Source organism: Acanthochromis polyacanthus, chromosome 3, assembly GCF_021347895.1.
Source record: "Acanthochromis polyacanthus isolate Apoly-LR-REF ecotype Palm Island chromosome 3, KAUST_Apoly_ChrSc, whole genome shotgun sequence".
NCBI classification, from domain to species: domain Eukaryota; kingdom Metazoa; phylum Chordata; class Actinopteri; family Pomacentridae; genus Acanthochromis; species Acanthochromis polyacanthus.
Genome location: NC_067115.1, coordinates 46,709,551 through 46,714,883, shown reverse-complemented (window position 1 = coordinate 46,714,883; position 5,333 = coordinate 46,709,551).

Here is a 5,333-nt window from a genome sequence, read left to right as displayed (position 1 = left end):
AACACGAACACGTCACGGTACGAACACGAACACGTCACGGTACAAACACGTCACGGTACGAACACGAACACGTCACAGTACGAACACGTCACGGTACGAACACGAACACGTCACAGTACGAACACGTCACGGTACGAACACGAACACGTCACAGTACGAACACGTCACGGTACGAACACGTCACGGTACGAACACGTCACGGTACAAACACGTCACGGTACAAACACGTCACGGTACGAACATGAACACGTCACAGTACGAACACGTCACGGTACGAACACGAACACGTCACGGTACGAACACGTCACGGTACGAACACGAACACGTCACGGTACAAACACGTCACGGTACGAACACGAACACGTCACGGTACAAACACGTCACGGTACGAACACGAACACGTCACGGTACAAACACGTCACGGTACAACACGTCACGGTACGAACACGAACACGTCACAGTACGAACACGTCACGGTACGAACACGAACACTTCACGGTACGAACACGTCACGGTACAAACACGTCACGGTACGAACACGAACACGTCACAGTACGAACACGTCACGGTACGAACACGAACACGTCACAGTACGAACACGTCACGGTACGAACACGAACACGTCACAGTACGAACACGTCACGGTACGAACACGAACACGTCACAGTACGAACACGTCACGGTACGAACACGAACACGTCACAGTACGAACACGTCACGGTATGAACACGTCACGGTACGAACACGTCACGGTACGAACACGTCACGGTACGAACACGTCACGATACAAACACGAACACGACACGGTACGAATACAAACACGTCACGGTACGAACACGTCACGGTACGAACACGTCACGGTACGAACACGTCACGGTACGAACACGTCACGTACGAACACGTCACGGTACGAACACGTCACGGTACGAACACGAACACGTCACGGTACGAACACGTCACGGTACGAACACGAACACGTCATGGTACGAACACGTCACGGTACAAACACGAACACGACACGGTACGAATACAAACACGTCACGGTATGAACACGTCACGGTACGAACACGTCACGGTACGAACACGAACACGTCATGGTACGAACACGTCACGGTACGAACACGAACACGTCATGGTACGAACACGTCACGGTACAAACACGAACACGACACGGTACGAATACAAACACGTCACGGTATGAACACGTCACGGTACGAACACGTCACGGTACAAACACGAACACGACACGGTACGAACACGGTATGAACACGTCACGGTACGAACACGTCACGGTACAAACACGAACACGACACGGTACGAACACGGTATGAACACGTCACGGTACGAACACGAACACGACACGGTACGAATACAAACACGTCACGGTACGAACACGAACACGACACGGTACGAATACAAACACATCACGGTATGAACACGTCACGGTACGAACACGTCACGGTACAAACACGAACACGACACGGTACGAACACGGTATGAACACGTCACGGTACGAACACGTCACGGTACAAACACGAACACGACACGGTACGAATACAAACACGTCACGGTACGAACACGTCACGGTACAAACACGAACACATCATGGTACGAACACGAACACGTCACGGTACGAACACGAACACGTCACGGTACGAACACGAACACGTCACGGTACGAACACGTCACGGTACAAACACGTCACGGTACAAACACGAACACGACACGGTACGAACACGGTACGAACACGTCACGGTACGAACACGTCACGGTACAAACACGAACACGACACGGTACAAACCAAACACGTCACGGTACGAACACGTCACGGTACAAACACGAACACGTCACGGTACGAACACGAACACGTCACGGTACGAACACGTCACGGTACGAACACGAACACGTCACGGTACGAACACGTCACGGTACAAACACGAACACGTCACGGTACGAACACGAACACGTCACGGTACGAACACGTCACGGTACGAACACGAACACGTCATAGTACGAACACGAACACGTCACGGTACGAACACGTCACGGTACGAACACGAACACGTCACGGTACGAACACGTCACGGTACGAACACGAACACGACACGGTACGAATACAAACACATCACGGCATGAACACGTCACGGTACGAACACGTCACGGTACAAACACGAACACGACACGGTACGAACACGGTATGAACACGTCACGGTACGAACACGTCACGGTACAAACACGAACACGTCACGGTACAAACACGAACACGTCACGGTACGAACACGAACACGTCACGGTACGAACACGTCACGGTACGAACACGTCACGGTACGAACACGAACACGTCATAGTACGAACACGAACACGTCACGGTACGAACACGTCACGGTACGAACACGAACACGTCACGGTACGAACACGTCACGGTACGAACACGTCACGGTACAAACACGAACACGACACGGTACGAATACAAACACGTCACGGTACGAACACGTCACGGTACAAACACGAACACATCACGGTACGAACACGAACACGTCACGGTACGAACACGTCACGGTACGAACACGTCACGGTACAAACACGAACACGACACGGTACGAACACGGTATGAACACGTCACGGTACGAACACGTCACGGTACAAACACGAACACGACACGGTACGAATACAAACACGTCACGGTACGAACACGTCACGGTACAAACACGAACACGTCACGGTACGAACACGTCACGGTACGAACACGAACACGTCATAGTACGAACACGAACACGTCACGGTACGAACACGTCACGGTACGAACACGAACACGTCACGGTACGAACACGTCACGGTACGAACACGTCACGGTACAAACACGAACACGACACGGTACGAATACAAACACGTCACGGTATGAACACGTCACGGTACGAACACGTCACGGTACGAACACGAACACGTCACGGTACGAACACGAACACGTCACGGTACGAACACGTCACGGTACGAACATGAACACGTTACGGTACGAACACGTCACGGTACGAACACGGTACGAACACGTCACGGTACAAACACGTCACGGTACGAACACGAACACGTCACGGTACGAACACGTCACGGTACGAACACGAACACGTCACGGTACGAACACGTCACGGTACGAATACAAACACGTCACGGTACGAACACGTCACGGTACGAAACACGAACACGTCACGGTACGAACACGAACACGTCACGGTACGAACACGAACACGTCACGGTACGAACACGAACACGTCACGGTACGAACACGTCACGGTACGAACACGGTACGAACACGTCACGGTACGAACACGTCACGGTACGAACACGAACACGTCACGGTATGAACACGTCACGGTACGAACACGAACACGTCACGGTATGAACACGTCACGGTACGAACACGTCACGGTACGAATACAAACATGTCACGGTATGAACACGTCACGGTACGAACACGAACACGTCACGGTACGAACACGTCACGATACAAACACGAACACGACACGGTACGAATACAAACACGTCACGGTACGAACACGAACACGTCACGGTATCGTTTAGGAACCGGTATCGAAGTGACGGTATCGGAATTGGTACCGGTATCGAAACTTTTAGATTGATACCCAGCCCTATGGTAAGAACCACGGTACGAACACGTCACGGTACGAACACGTCATGGTACGAACACGAACACATCACGGTACGAACACGTCACGGTACGAACACGTCACGGTACGAACATGAACACGTCACGGTACGAACACGAACACGTCACGGTACGAACACATCACGGTACGAACACGAACACGTCACGGTACGAACACGTCACGGTACGAACACGAACACGTCACGGTACGAACACGTACGAACACGTCACGGTACAAACACGAACACGACACGGTATGATAGGGCTGAGTACCGAACTTTGGTTCTGTAATGGCACCGATCGAAATGTATCGGTAGTAATGAGTTCCGGTACTTATCATGTGATTATGATAAAGCAAACCTGTGACTGGCTGTAACATTACACGTGATTGCGGCAAGCCGGAAAAAATCATGCTGCCCGTTCACAGACAGGTTTCACGTTAGGTACATTGACTTTACTGCAGTTGTGTAGCATGTCGTCGAAGTGGGAAAAGACGCCTCTGAGGTCTAAAATGTGGCTCTACTTTTGTAAAATGGACGCTGTAACAGGAGAACCTGTCTGCGGCTCTGCTCAGCACAATAACCACGGCAGTTCGGCCAATGCAGACAAAGTAAACGGTAAACAGTCTCAACGTCCGCCGGCTCTCCACAGGATCTCGTTCGATAAGCTGCCCGCTCCACCGGACCTCGTCCTGTCCGCTGTCCTCCGCTCGTCCGTTCCCCCGTCCTCTCTGTCCGTCTGTCTTTTGTCCTCTGCTTCAGTCTGCTACTGCCGAGAGAATCAGGTGAGTCTAATTGGTGCCAGCTGCGCTAATTAACCTGACGCTGCTTCCACACACTCTCCTCCACACCTCTCCCCTCTGCAGCTGAGCTCTCCCACGCCCATCGCCACAGACGCCAATAGTGCGCGGTGCAGTATATGCCAAAGCGGGTGGTAAACTCCATCTAAGGCTAAATACCGGCACGAGACCGATAGTCGACAAGTACCTTAAGGGAAAGTTGAGAAGAACTTTGAAGAGAGAGTTCAAGAGGGTGTGAAACCGTTAAGAGGTAAACGGGTGGGGTCCGCCTGGGGGATTCAACTCGGCGGGTCAGGGGCGGCCGCTCAGTGCGGGAGGATTCCCTCGCGGGACCTCTCGCTGGGTGCGGGCCGTCCTCCGCCGGGCGCATTTCCTCCGCGGCGGTGCGCCGCGACCGGCTCCGGTCGGCCAGGAAGGGTCCGGGGCCGAAGGTGGCTCAGAATGTACTGAACTGTACATTGCTTGCAAATGTTCTTTTGCACTGGAAATCACTGGAAAATTAAACTCAAGATGTGAAAAGTAATGTGTAATGCCATTTTCATTCTGTTAGAGTATATATTGTAAAACTGGTATCGAAAAAAAGTATCGTTTAGGAACCGGTATCGAAGTGACTGTATCGGAATTGGTACCGGTATCGAAACTTTTAGACTGATACCCAGCCCTATGGTAAGAACACATCATGGTACGAACACGTCACGGTACGAACACGTCACGGTACGAACACGTCACGGTACGAACACGTCACGGTACGAACACGAACATTCTGGGAGTTTAGCAGCAACGGGCACCATGACAAAGACTAATGAGGAGGTTAATGACTACCGGGTACTACAGTCAGTTCTACATGTTCCTGTTCTGTGTGCCGTCCCGTGT